Raw genomic sequence first — 15,855 nt, 5'->3', positions numbered from 1 at the left:
AGCTGAAATTGATAATCATCCTATTGTAATTTTATGTAACATGGAAACAAATTGGATATTCTTGCTGTCGGTAGGGAACAATAAAGGAATGAGAGATGCGGAAAAAAACTGGAAAAAAAGTTACGTTTTCTTGGCAATTCAGTGTAGAATATAGAGTTTACATGGTGGACCTGAATGCACCATGAAGTCCCTGTTCATGTGTTTAACTGTGACACAGGCAGCAGCAGAACAGAAGCAATGACTGTAAACGGCACAAACCACAGTAGAGACTCTAAGCAGAGTGTTTGTTTGTTTTTTTAATTCCAGGTTTATTTTTGTAGACTCATTTAATTCACCAATTAATGACCCAAATGAAACAGCCCCAAGATCCTAATTTTGGGAAGCACATATCTAGTAATAGATAACTAGACTATAAGATTAACAGGTGGGCCAACTCCTCTGGAAAACAGCAGCGTTTGGCAGAGTGTAGTCCATCATGGGTACAAAATGCAAACCTTATTAAACGCTATTAGGGCCAGGCCTCTACCTTCTGGTGTCACTTTACTGGGTCCAAAAGTGATGTCTGACATGATTTTACATGATAAGGAGTGCAGTGTAAAATGTTAGTTTTAACAAGGGCAATCTGATTTACAGACACCAGTCAATAAAATGTGGCTAATTTACAACATCATTATCTACACAAATAAATACAGTAGGCCACAGTCTTTATAGACCACACTGGTTAGTATATAAATCACTGTTGTCAAATCATCCATTTTCACCGACACAAGAGAGCACTGAGAGCAAAACAGACAATAAATGAGTATATAAGGGAGGAGCAGAAAAAAGACTGCCTGGAAGAAGAGATCTTGTATTTCAATGGGATCTTCCAGGGTAAATAAAGAATAAATTCATTAAAAAGAAATAAAAAGTGTCAGAGTCACATCCATAGATATAACTCCAGGCCAAACCACATTTGTTAGAAGAGCTAATGGCTTCATAAACGTCTTTAAAAAAAACTATAGTATTAGGCTGGTAGTTTTGGAACATATTTAGTCATCTACTATATTTTCAGTTGTAAAGTCATCAAGAACAAAAATCTGAATTATGAGAACTGTTAAAAACACAGGTTGACATTATTCTTTTTGAGTATTTTAGTAAATAAATAATGTAATCATAGGAGAACGAGAGAGAGAGAGAGAGAGAGAGAGAGAGAGAGAGAGAGTGAACTGTATCTAACGTCTGTGACAGGTTGTAAGAAGATCTTGCTAAGACTTGTGACTTCCACTTTTTTTGAGAGTCACATTGCTGTGCCCGGGCTATATTTGACAAGGCTTGTTCAACCTGTATGTTTTATTTTACAATTAGCAAGTTGTTGCATGTATTCATCCAAGCATGAAGGCTCTGGTGTTTAACTGGTAGACGACTTAAAACATTAGCTCAGATTTTTCCAAGTCATTTCACTCATCACATCACCATGCGCTTCCCCTTTTTCTGCACACTTATGAGAAATGTTAGCTGCATATGTCCCATATTTCTACATTTTTATAACTTTTTATGCCTATTTTAGGAGATTTTTATGCTGCAGAAGGACTCCACATTTTCTATATATCATGGTTGAGAAGAGAGAAGAAAATCTGGGACACTGCCGCATCACAGTACTGTCCGGAAAAAAGGCAACCTGTTCTTATTTTTAAGACCTGGGTATTAACAATGGGAGTAAAGAGAGCACCCAAAGTATTCTCTGAGATTCAAGGGGATGCCCAGTTACCTATTAATGTGGTTATAACGTTTTCACATCATTGAAATTGCATTAATTGGTGGTAATTCTGTATAAGTATAATATAAGCAAAAATTGTCACTCCAGAGCTTAAAATCTAAATAATGAGAGATTTGTCTCTACTGTTGTATAATCATTTTTAAGTAACCCCTAAAAAATCTACTAAAATGTGGGTCACTGGGACAAAAACCTTTATCAAATGTCTATCATGGGAGCCTTGACATGAAAACTTGGGGCAGCGCTGGTTGCCAGAGTGAGTCTGTGGGCCTATTTGCATCTCCTAAACCTGTCCCAGTAAACTAATTGGCGTTACTAATAGATGGCTGGATGAACTGCAGTCCTGTATGGTAATGAATTCACACAATCCGGTGTCATAGCTGAAGGACTTGTTAAAATGCAAATGAACGGTGACCCTGTTATGTGTCTATCAATTTGGGCATCCACGTTACCAGCGCATTACAATGAGCCCCTTGTTCATGCACGAAAATACAATTAGGCCCAAAGGCAGGAACAGTTCAACTTTAGGCCTGTACAGAAAATTGGATTTAAGGACAGATGTCCAAAACCATTAGCTAATTTGAGTAATAAATGTAAAGTAGTGGTAACACATTTCACAGCTTTCATTGAATTTTAGGTCATTCGAGAATAATTTTTCTATCAGCGCACAGGGAACAAAATGCATGTCTTTTTCCTGACCCACCTCAAGGTGCTGTATAAAGAAACACTCCTCAGATATCTTCAAATGCATGAAATCTGTTATACAGGTGTGTTAGGGTGTGTCTTAAAAATCAAGGTGTCAAATCAAGTCAAAATGTTGATGAAAAAAACATGTTTTATAAAATTTTATAGCAGTACTATTTGTTTAAGTGGTGCCACTACATAAAGTAAAATGCATTAACCTTATGATGTTTTACATTGTAATAATTTGATATGAACAAATATTTGAATGAAATAGCTTTATGAAGTTGACAACATAATTAGTGTCATTGAAACCATTTTTTTTTTTTTCTCAACACTTTTCTACTTGAAATTTGCAATTGTTCTCATTTTTAGGGCTTCTCTTTTGCCATGCTGGCATACTGGCCCTTGTGGGCCTCAACCACTTGTGGCAACTGTGACTCAGGGGGTCGTCCGACAATCGAAGGGTTAGCGGTTCAAATCCCACTCCCCCCTTGACAAGACACCTCACCCACCTTGTCTCCAGTGTCACTCGCACTGGTGTATGAATGCATATGAATGTTTGGTGGAGGGGCTGTTTGGTGCAGATTGGCAGCCATGCTTCCAGCTACAGCTGTGGCTACAGATGTAGCTTACCACCACCATGTAAAGCGCTTACAGCACCTTGAAAAGCGGTATAGAAATCTAATCCACTATAATCCACTGTAGCAGGTATTGTCGCTGTTCTTCCTGTTTAGTGAGGACAGGGTTGATATCCTCAATCAGCTTCACACATTCATTGATAACTTTGAGATTCTGGACAATGTTTTCTGTATCAGGCCAGTATTTTGGATCCATGTCAAACAAACCCTGCATGTTATAGAAAGTGAACAGATGAAGGCTGTTGTTGGGGATGCAATGGCTTATGGGTTTAGTTGTTGTCCACTGCCACTGACTGTCTCTTTAGTGGACGCATAACCAAAATAACATCCAACTGCGGCACCATTAAATATAGTGGAAATGGCCTAAAATTTTATGTGGCAGGTTTTTTAGTCAAAAGGAACATAATTACAGCCTGGCCCATTTAAAATAATAATTTTAAATTTTTTGGTACTTTTAAGATGTGCGCTAAGGTGTGTGCATGTGTGTGTGAAGGTAGATGCCTCAAGAGATTCCTCTGCAATTTTCTAAAACTTCTTTCACCACTCCTGTGTTCCTTTTTTAATCCACATATTGTGCTGCCACCGACAGATGCCAGAATACAGCCCAGTGTGTTTGTGTGAGAGTTAAAACAGCAGAGCCAGCCGGATGTTTTAGTATTTCATCCTCCCTTCAACTCAAAACTAAAGACCAAGCAGAGAGGAGCCAACAAATTAGTGAGACCTATATGCAAAGTAGAGTTTACATCCACATACCCACTGGAAAACATTTGTTGTTCAAGTTTTGCCTTTTTTTTTCTAATGTAACACAGCAGGGATATATTAAATGCACCTTTCCCCCATGAATAGAAGGAAATAATGAGTCACACTTCTCCTACAATGCTGCTTACACTCTCACAACATATAAAACTGCACTTATTTATTTAGTTAACAACAAATGACACACAGGTGAACTCATCTCAGTATTTTTGCTGTGTATCCAGATTTACATTGAGATGGTTTTCTACTTTCTACCTCTGGAGGTCGCTGTAGATCCCATGTCTTACCATTATTGCGCTCTGTGTTAATGTAGTCTTCTTTAACAAAGCTTATTGGCATTCAATTTTGATAAAATACCGTTATACATAACTATCTTTAAATACATTACATACAAGCAAATTAAATACTGAACACCATGAGAACATAAAAAAGAAGAAATGTACATAGTATTAAGCACTGACTGGGAACATTTAGAAGAAAAAAGGATGAACATGTGTATTAAATAAATAAATGCAAATAAAGTGAGAACATGAAAGCAATAACACTAACCTGACTTTGCTGTGGCCTCCTCCGGTGCCATACATAACTGTCTCTTTGTATAATTGAGTATTTTTTAGGTATGATTTTAAAGGAAATGTAATAAATTCTCCTTTTTATTTCAGTCAAAGCCCAGAATGGAGGTTTTTGCCTTTTGGACTGAAGCACTGAAAAACACTTTTACTGGAGGTGAAAGGAAGGAATCAGAAAATTCTCCAGGCTCTTCTCACACTTTTACAACTGTATGTTTTCTACCTCTCCTTGCCAGCATTAATTACGTTTTGCTTTGCTTCTATATTCAAAGATATTCAGTGCAAACAGCTGTTAGAAAGCAGCTCCTCTGCACATCTGAACAGATACTCTGATGATGATTCTTATTTTTCTAATAAAAGCAAATGCAGCATAAATTGTGTCTTAGAATGATATATGTGTAGAATCTGTACTGGAACATACTGTACATGTGATTTAACACTTTAATGCACTAGATTGTTCATATATATATATATATATATATATATACATATATATATATATATATATATATATATATATATATATATATATATATATATATATATATATATATATGTATATATACACACACACACGTCTTCTCCTTATCAGTTATAATCTATGTGGACACAAGATAAACTTGAATCTGTGGTGTCTTAAAACTTAGTTTGTTGCTACAAGAATCTGTGAATAAGAGCTAAATGGGAGCTAAATAATTATAATACAAACTGTAATTCACAGAAGGATCCTCTGTGCTATATTGTTTAGCTGTGAACAAAACAGCAGGAGGCTAAAATAATCAGAAAAAGCCAGAAAAGGACAGGAAACAAAGGGTACGTCATCCATGATTATTCTCACATTTCTTTTCTTTCTTTTCTTTGAATAAATTAAAAACCGAAAACTATTTTTGTGACAACTTCCAAGTGAATATTTCCCCGCATTTTATCTTTCCTAAGCAATATATCACTATTTATTACAATATACCCCGCTTTTTGTATTTTTCAGTAAAAATCAGATTTTCCTTCAATTAATTCATTTATCTTGAGATGTTCATTCAAAGGCTATTATATCAAAACAGAGAAAAAAACTGAGGAAAAAGTGAATTTTTAAAGTAAAATGTATCATTAACTGAACATGAAACTACTGTCATTTATCAAACTACACAGGTTTTACTGGTGAATCAATGTTTTAGAAAACGATGGTGTTTCCACATCTACTACTGAGCCTTTGAACATCCAAAGAAAGACACAAGTGATGTTACTGAAAAGCTTAGAAACTACATTTCACCTGAATTATTTAGATATAATGATAAGATTAGTGGTTCAACAGCTATTAAACATGTCAGATCAGTAGGTGTTTTTGGTGTCTGGTGGCTGTTTAGGTCTTCTTAAGCAAAGAATGTGAATCCTTCTTCCACTGATTTTTTTTTTTTTACATGTTAAGCAGTGTCTAATTTTCTCCCTCTGTCTATCCTTTTTGGGGGGGTTTGGGATGTTTGGGCCTGTAATGGTAATGCTCACCTCAGCTGGAAAAAGACAAATATCTATTATGGGTCAAGGATGGGGGGCGTTCAGTTGTTCCAGCACACATATTCTGCCTCTGTTTTTGCTCCTGATGGTGTAATGTGACTGGCCCCGGGGCACAGATTCTCACATCTGTCCACCCCTTTCTCTTTCCCTTCCTGTGTCATTCAGCCATTATCTCTCACAGCCTCTCTCTCCTCATGCCGGCCTCTGTTATTATGAAGATGAGTGGAGATATCAGATACTGTGAAGAACCGACTGGCTCAGGTTTGGTTCTTGAAAGACAAAATGAAAAAGAGGTAACTTAACATAAGAAGAGGACCCCTTGTTTCTCATACTTTTATAAAAAAAAATCACAGAAAGAAAAAGAAACACTTCTGTCTTTAATAGATAACTATGTACAAATGCTATGCTACAATTAGATGTACGGCATAAAAAAAATCCAACCTTAGTAAGTAGTAAGTGGTAGTGAATAGTAGTGTTTGAAGCAAAATGTAGCTGAAAAGTGCTGGTTTGATCATTCTAACATACATTATTATATCTGACATCATTAGATTATTAACATCGAAGTACCATGAGTGTAAGCAGCATGTTGCTGTAGTCTGAATCACTTTGTATCCAGTTTTTGTGCAAAGGAACTGCACACATCTGAGAGCTCATTACATGACTGATAGGAGAGGAAAGAAGTTTTTCTCTTTCTCTTTGAAGATTTACAGAAATGAAATTATGTGAGAGGTTTAAAGGAAAAATTCAGCCTTTGGTGGAACTGTTAACAACTCATAGACAACTGAAATATGAGCCAGACTATACTCTGCATTCTGTAAGACATCAGAGGACAAAAAGGTCAGAAAATGTAGATTAAAAGTTTTGTGGGTTTTTTTGTCTATTATTTTGAAAGCTTGTTTTATTATCTGTTGCCCCTAACTTTCATTTTAAAGATAGATGAAGTTGTCAGACAAATGTTTTTAAGTATAAAGAGCAATGTGTGCATGGAGTACAAGAATGAAGTTGCATAAAATTGAAATACTCAAGTACAAGTTAAGCTCTGTTCATGAATAAATGCCCTTTTGCTATTTTCCACCACTGCTTTTACACATTCATAAAGTTTCATTTTCCAAAGTTAAATTGTGGGTGGTAAAAGTGAAACCTACACTCTATGAAGGTGGAGTTGGAAAAAAATGTTCTGCTACATTTTCTCAGTTCTAGATTTAGCATATATAACACATCTGTGAGGCAGGGTGTGAAAGAAAGGAAAATGTACATGAAACTGTTGTGAATTCAGATCTACAGGTCCAAGGTACTTAAACTCAGCCCTACTAGTTGAAACTTTTTGCAAAAATTGCTGTGTTATGTTGTCCAAGAAACATTTTTATAACTTTTTTTTGTTTATTTAGCTGACTGTGGGAGGAAGTCAGTCCATATAGTTTAATGATCTGATCATCTGGCCCACTGTGGCTGCTGTTGTAGGCGGTCTGGAATGCAGCCATTTTGAGTGTAAAATATTCATGAACTATCAATGGTAGCCCATCTGACTGGCTGGGGAACAGCTGCTGGGTCTCTGTGCCTCTAGAGGTGCAGCATCTGTCCATTTTGGGAAAGTGAATATGCGTTTGTGTAGTGCATGCTTGAGTTTACATGTGTGTCTCTGTGCACAGGCTTCTGGACGTGCATGTGTCTGACAGAGCACACATTTTAATGCACGAGTGTGTCTTTGTGTATTGATGTCTCAGAGGGACTAGACATCAGGAGAAACAACTGTGTATTTAACTTGCTTATCTCCAGATGGTGGAGGATCATTTTAGAAATGATCAAAAAGCGAGTCTTGGTTTTATCAGGATCTGGGCTTGTCAATCAAATATCGCTCTCACACACTCATATAGCACTACCGCTCTGAGCGCTGCAGTCTGTAATGTGTTAAAGTGAATGCGTCTTGTATGCATCAAAAGTCTTTGCCATTCTATATGTATCTTCCTGTGTCCCAGCAGCAGCATATCACAGCTCAGTGACGTGTGTGTGTGTGCAAGTGGGATGTTCTCACCCATGTGTGTGAAGCATGCAGAGAGCTGTGCAGCTTTGGCTGTGGCTGTATGATGGACATCTGGAAGCTAAATTGGTTAATGGCGCCTCCAAGCCAACAGCCTGTGTGCGTGTATCTGTGTGAGTGTGTGGCAGTGAGTGGTGGGGGGCTCTACATCTGGCCAGTCATCCTGCCACTGACAAACACCCCTGCTGGACATTAAGGGGTTTTTCCCTTCCAAATTCACTTTTTGCATTTGTGTCCTTAGAGTATGCTCCAGACAAAAATCTAATTTGTTGCTGCTTTTGCAACCGTAAAGAAGCATCATGTTCCGCTTTGATCTCTGGACTCAAGTCTGTTTGCTGTGAATGTCAACAGTTAGCCTTCGTTTTACTTTGATGACCTTCCCCCTTGTGGACGATCACTCTGGATCACAAGTCCACAGTGGTCTAAAAGGACATTTAATTTAAAATGTAATCATCTTTAAGATTAAAATAACTGAATATGCTGGCATTTAAATGTTATAACATATAAGTATTTGGGTTTTGTTGTTGATAATAACTTATTTTTCACAAATTGAAACTTTAATTAGGTTTCTTACATCTAATTTCTGCAAGATTCTTACCCTTAATGGACTGTAGTGGTCTGCTCATTTTGAACATACCTGAACAGAATCTAAGGAAGTCAGTATGGTCCATCAGTGTGTTTTATGTTTTATAACTAGCCATGACAAACATGTTCACCACCGTAGTCTGTGTCCTACTACTCTTTATGCTCACAGTGGTTAAGGTTAAGATTCAGAACATCCTACAAATTCTGGATGGATGGATGGATCTATCTCTCTGGGTACTAGAGCTTTCTCCCACCTTCCTCCCAAAAACATGCCGGTTAGTGGTTATTCTAAATCTCCCATGTATGAAATGTGAGACTGAATGGTGTGGTTGGTCTTTGTCTATGATGAATTAGGAACATGTCCAGAGTAAACCTGGTGAGATAAGCTCCAACATCCTCATGACCCTCAAGAATGAATCAGTTTGGAAAATTAATGGACCAAATAGATATTATATTTAGTCATTTGTAGTGTATGAAATTTGTTTGTGTGTTCTGTCTTAATTTGTAACAATGTCAGTACTGCTCTTTTGGCAAGATCACTCTTGAGGAAGAGGTTTTAAATGAAGATTTTGCTCGTTGAATAAAGGATATTGTCATGCTGAGACCCTATATGAGGGTTTAAAGGTTGCCAGCAATAAATCTTCAAAAATTTGCCCAATTCTTACTACTTTTATACATGAATGATAGTTTAATCTACAGTAATGCATCATATTCTTTAAAATCAACACATATTTGGAGCATCAATGACCTATGAGAACCACATATTCCTAAAAAGTTTTCATCAGCTCAGAAAACAGGTGTATTTTTATCTTTGTGACAATATATTTTCTAGCTAATCCAGATTTTTAAAGAGTTAATTTAGCTGGGGGGGTGGGGGGGGGGGATTGCAAAGTTTGTCAAAAACATTCCAACATATTTTGAGATGTGAGGTTTTTCATTGGAACGAATGCAGATGAAATATTATCATCTGAAAATGAGCTAAAGCTGCAGACAAATTATCAAAGTATTGGAGTAAAAATGATAATATTTGGCTCAGAGATGTAGTGGATTAGATGTAACATGCAAAGGAAATAATCATATAAAGAATACAAGTACCTCAAATTAATATGTAGCTGATGTTCTGTTCCACCTCTGGAGACATAATATTCTTCCCTGATGCTAAACAGTTGCATATAAACAATGTGCAGAGATGGAATAGAAGGAGGCAGAAGGGGAAACACTGGCAAACACAAAGCTTTAAATAAATACAGCACAGCAGATTCCTCATAGTCTCCTCCAGGCCAAGAGTGCAAATAGAGCAGTGTGATCTCCTCAAATCTTTATTGTAAGATCACAGAGATCTCAGAGATTATGTTGAAATGAAAGGAGTTACTGTAGCCTCTGTTCTGCCTGCCTGCCTGTCTGTCTCTCCCCAGTCCAGATGTCAGAGAAACTAGCCAACAGCTGCGGCAGGAAATTAGCCCCCAGGCAGTGAAAGGGCTAATACACTTCCACAAAGAGGACAGAAACCAAAACAAAACATGCACACGCACATAATGATGCACTGAGAAGAAAGCGAGTGGATGACAAAGTGTAGTAGATGATGCAAACTGTTATGGTACTTGTGTTTTTTTCTTATTCCCTGACACCAGATCAGTTTCTTTATATTTGAATGGAGCTAAAACCATTAAATAACTCATCAGTAGAGCAACACAATTTCCACATCTGACCCTTGTTATCATATCCACTTGTGAGTTCTGTCTTTTCTTCTATTTGATTGCTACACGTGTTTGTTCTGTATCATTTATTTCACTATTTTTCAGATATGACAAGATATTAGGTTCTGACACAAATGTTTCAAAGCATTCTTTTTTTAATTCCTGTCATTTTCACATTCATTAATTGAGTAAAATTCTGGATTAAAGGTGCAGTGAGTAAGATTTAATAGGATCTATTTGTTTAAGTGAATGAAACATTCCTAATTATGCTTTCATAGGTGAATAATCACCTTAAAATAGCAAACATTATGCTTTCTATAGCTTAGAATTAGCTGTTTTGAGTTCTCTTGCATGATGCTAGCAGGCATGTTGCTCAGGTTGTGATGGTGGCCCAGAAAGAGCAAATAAAGCACTAACTGTAGAGATGGGTTTGTTTGTGTGTGTGTGTGTGTGTGTGTGTGTGTGTGGGGGGGGGGGGGGGGGGGTTGTTTTAGGGACCACTGTATGCTCTACTATACACTTGAAAAGGAAGGGCATCAACAACATTGCCTCCTGACGCCACCCATCACAGCACCTTTAACTTCTGATAAATGGAAGAAATTCTCAGATTAATTCATGCTAAATTGTCACTTTAGTTGTAAGTATTTCAAACTCCTTGTTGATATTCATGTGTATGTGCACAATAACTGTATAACACCCATTCGCTGACATACCTGAGTGTGTCTGCGGCAGAATTTGTGTGGTTATTTCCCTCAGATTCATCCATTTTGCGTAAAGTGTGTGTATGGGTGATTGTGTGCCAGCCTGCCAGCCTGTCTGCCACAGCGCCAGCCCCCAAGCCAGCGGGAACATTTGCCTTGTGGCTCCAATTCCCAGGAATGCCTAACCTGCGCCAGCTGTTGAGAACATGTTACCTGTGCCAACAATGCGCCGGCTCTGCCCACCACATCAGCTGCCACTCTGTCTCCATCTGGGTGCTAGATTGGATTAATGTGTGTGTATGTGTATTTGTTTGTCTATAGCTTACTGTGACTTTACCTCCTTGCACATCTGTATTTATGCTTGCATCTGTATGCATGAGTGCACAGCTGCTCTCATGTGTGCAGTACGCAGGGTGCCAACGTGTATGTGAATATATGTGCTTTGCTCACATTGTGGACACTGTATTTGCAGTTGCCAGCCTTGTTGTGTATGTGTGTCTCCATCTGTGTGTGCTGGGCCTCCCTTGCCTGCATCTGGAGCAGCGTTGAAGAGCCTTTCCAACAAGGGCAATGGTGGCCAGCCTGCCAAACGGCCCAGATGTTAGTGCTGTAGGCCTCAGGCTAAATGGAGGGAGCCGCACTCTCATTATTCAGGACTAGTAAATTGCATGAGCAGGGCTTTTTTTGTTTTTTGGTTTGTTTGTTTTTTTGGTGGAAGAGCAAAAGAGACATACAATAAACAATTGAAGCAACAACAATACGCAAAAAAAAATTCAGATATACCCTGCAAGATTTCCAACTAATATTTAGTGACATCTAGTGGTGAAGTTGCAGATTGCACTACGCTGCCCTCACCTCACCCTCACTAACAGTGTCCCCAAAAATTATGACAATCCCTCAGTATGGGAATTGGTTTTGTTTGATGCTTTGGGGCTTTTTGGTTGAGAAAATTCACAAATAGTAGGTGACAGCAATAATATAACAACACTAGACGGCCAGAGGTACAAGTCTGTTCTGAGAACTGCAAAAACATGGCAGTGCAATATGACAGACTCTGTGAAAGGTGTACTGCTCCCTCCTTAGATAAAAACAGCTCATTCTACGATTAAAAATTGCAATAATTCATACTTCCAGGTGCTAGTATGCCATGACAACATACGAGGGCTGTTCAATAAGTTCATGGCCTCACCCAGAAATACTGGTTGTTATAATACAGGATGTTACATTCTTTCGTGATGGGATAGTGATGCTTGAACATCGATGGACCAAGTGCATTGCTGTAAATGGAGATTATGTTGAAAAATAAAATATAAATTATCAGTCTGTGTTGTTCTGTTCTGGGTGAGGCCATGAACTTATTGAACAGCCCTCGTAATCATGAATACTGTATTCATGTACTGTAGTCTCACAAACTGGACCTATAAAATATCTAAAAACCATAAGGCCTATGTATGACATGCACTTACATTACATCAAATGTTTCCAAAGATTTTCAAATTCAGAGAAATAAATAATTTTCTGAAATATACTGGTGCCTTTCATTCAGCCAGTAGCATCACACCCCCTCTTTAACCCCTCCTTTATGTTAAAAATGTACTGTAATATGTTATTTGCAGATATTTTGCTACAATGAAATGATACAATGAGTGTAATTATCTCTAAATGTAATTGGAAAAAAACACTTCAAGTATTTTATCTGTACTAACGATTAGATAAATTTTAATTGACAGTGATTATAAAAAAAACAACGATATGCCTGAGACATCATCAATACAATGTGCTGAGCTGAAACCAGTGCAGGAAATTACTCTAAAAGTTTTGAAATGTAGTTTTGAAAATTGTGACTGATTTTGGAACATATATGATCTAAACATCTATGCTATGTACGAGCTAATGTTTCTTGGTAAAGACTTTTAAGTAAAGATTTGTCACCAGGTTTTATTGGTACAAAGCTGTCACAGTCCACAGAATCAGAGTAACAACTAAACAGTGAAGTTTTCATAAATCAGAGCCACTATATAAGTACTGACGAAGTATTATTATCTGCCAATGAACACTGAAGTAAGTCCATATTTTTATTTGGTCATGAAGGCTTTATTTATGCCAAAATCACAATGAAGAAAATCACACCATAAAATCCTGATGTCTGATCTAGGTCACTGTAAGGGCATCCTCTCTCCTGTCATTGAACACCACTGTTTTCCAAACAACAAAATGCAAATATGGCCCAAAAATGTTCTTTTGTAAACAGGAGAGCAGCTTTGGAAATAAAAACACAACATGTTCACTCACCATCAAACAGTAGGACACAATTAGCTTGATCATCTGGATGGGTATACGGTAGCTGTGATGTTAGAGCTGATTTGGCTGTATAAGTGTGTACACGTGTCCACTGTGTGTGTGTGTGTGTGTGTGTGTGTGTGTGTGTGTGTGTGTGTGTGTGTGTGTGTGTGTGTGTACTATGGTAACCACAGAGGTGGCATCTGCCAGGGTGCTTTAGCTGTTTTTGTGAGATCCATGTGTGTGAACTTCCACAGGGCTTAGAGAACGTCCGCTGCCCCCCATATGGTGAGCTGTCACTGGGACGACACGGAGCAGCCCTCCTCTGCATGAGGCCTCCAGCCGCTGACCAAGTAAACAACAACTGGACATGGGCTGATGATGCTGTATTTGTTTGGATATTTTTGGAGGGGATTTTGTCTCCCAAATCTCCCTGTAATGAAAGATCCCAGATGATATCAGGATGATCTCATATGAATTACCTCAATCATATGGCGATTTATAATAAATTATATTGTTCAACGGAATCTGCTGTCATTGAACCCATCAAAACATATTTTGTTACTTGAGAACTTCAAAATATGTCAAGTTTTGTCACTGATAGGAGTCAGATGGTACTGACATGACTGAATTGTATAGAAACTGTAAAAAGACAAGTGCACAGCCCTTTAGGGACTGTTGAGGGAGAAAAAAATAAATGCATCGAGGCCATATTTTGATTAATTCATGGCCTTGAGATACAGTTCATTCCCACATTGCATTAATTTCCTGGCAACAAAGTAAGTGTATATACAGAGTCATAGCCACACAAGACCAGCCCCTCCCTCCAGAACAGGTGCACTGCACCTCCTTTAAGTTGGAAAGTAATTGACAGATTTTTATAATTAATCAACAACTCATAACTAAAACATTAAAATACAAGCAGCACCTTTTTTTTTAATCCTATTTACATCAAAACATCCCCCTGGCTGAACAAATAACGCTAATCCCCATGTGGAACTGGTTGTAAGACAAGTGCAAAATTAGAAAAAGATTCTTCTTTATACTAAAAAATATTAATATTGTAATAACAATAAAACACAATTAAACCAACAGAAGGCCATTAATGTGTGAAGTGATTCTGCTGACACTGTAGTGTATAAAACTAAAATTACTGAACGTTTTCCAATAAAAAAAAAAACAACAGCCAAAAGCAAGCAGATGTACATTTTTGCCAAACTACATGTTGTAGAATAACCTACAGATTTTAGGTTTAACCAGCCCAGTAACTGAACTGAATTGATGCTACTACTGTTAACATATTGAATATTTTTCTTAATAAAATTCTCACAAACTTTGCAAGAGCCTTTTCCCAATCTGCCATGGTAGAACTACCAACAGGAGACCACTGATGTGTGTAGTGATTTAAGTGACACCATAGTGAATAAAGAGCAAAGTTGGGGAATATGTTTTCTCATTTTCATGCTTTGGGGAGAAAGGCTGGTCTGTTGTGCTGGCTCTCTGCACACATACACTTGGACAAAAATTATTCAAAACAAGGCAACAGATTAATAAATGTTAGAATTAATTGTATCTCTGGGCCACAAATGAATCAAAACGTGGCCTCAAAGAAAAAAGAAAAGAAAAGCATTTAGTCAAATAGGTATGAATTGGTTGTAGATTCTCAGTGTAAGAAGTTTCTATCAAACATTGCATACTTTACATTTGGGATATTGAGATTGCTGAAAGAAAAACATGAGTGAGAGACATCTCCTCCCATGACACATATCTTTTCTCACATCTGTCTCTCTTCCCGAAGACAGATGTTAGACAGCAGTTTGTTCTGCGAAGGCGAGGACGATTCCTCCTGTGCCTCTCTAAGGAGTGTGTAGCCTGGGGAAAAACACATTTACACATAAAGTGTTAATGTGTCTCAGTGTGGGAGTGTGTAGATAAAAGACAAAGAGAGACAGAAGGTAAGAGAGAAAGAGAGAGAGAGGTACAGAAAATGTGTCTTAGAAAGGAAGTAAAGGAGGCACAGACCAGAAATAGGAAGTGGCAGGATCGGAAACTGGGGCCCTCAGGGGCCATCAGTTGGAAGTGGATGTGTGTGTGTGTTTGTACACTCGAGTGTGTGCTTGGGAGGAGGGTTGCTGCTGCTGCTGTGTCCTCTGGCTGTACTCAAACTGTGTGTGTTTTTGATGTTGATCTCACCCAGTTGTTGGAAAGCCAAACACAGTCTGTGCACCCAGATGTTGACAGATGTGCTCATCTAAAACTCACAGACGTGCACAGGAGAGACTAACACATATCCTTCCTGTCCTCCCTCTGGAGACAATATTTCTGGCCTAAATTAGACATTCACCAAATTCCACAAAAAGTAGGAATTTGTTGTCACAGTATTTCTTAAAACCAACTGCAGCCCCAGCAGTGAGCTGCTGCACTCTGAGGGGACTATACTCCTCTTTTCCAGATGTTCTATAAATAAGAAAAGTACACAGTGCCAGCCTCTAACAGATGGGTTTACTTCATAGATAGGAGTCCCAAAGAAAGGCAAAGGATATCAAGAAAGGCACACTGCACAGCTGTATCCTTGAAACAAACTGTCCAAAGCAACTGTCCCTGGCAGCCTGCAGACATGTAGGAGTGCATGTCAGACTTAT

This window comes from Sphaeramia orbicularis, chromosome 15 (genome assembly GCF_902148855.1).
Source record: "Sphaeramia orbicularis chromosome 15, fSphaOr1.1, whole genome shotgun sequence".
Classification (NCBI taxonomy): Eukaryota; Metazoa; Chordata; class Actinopteri; order Kurtiformes; family Apogonidae; genus Sphaeramia; species Sphaeramia orbicularis.
This window is presented reverse-complemented; position numbering follows the sequence as displayed.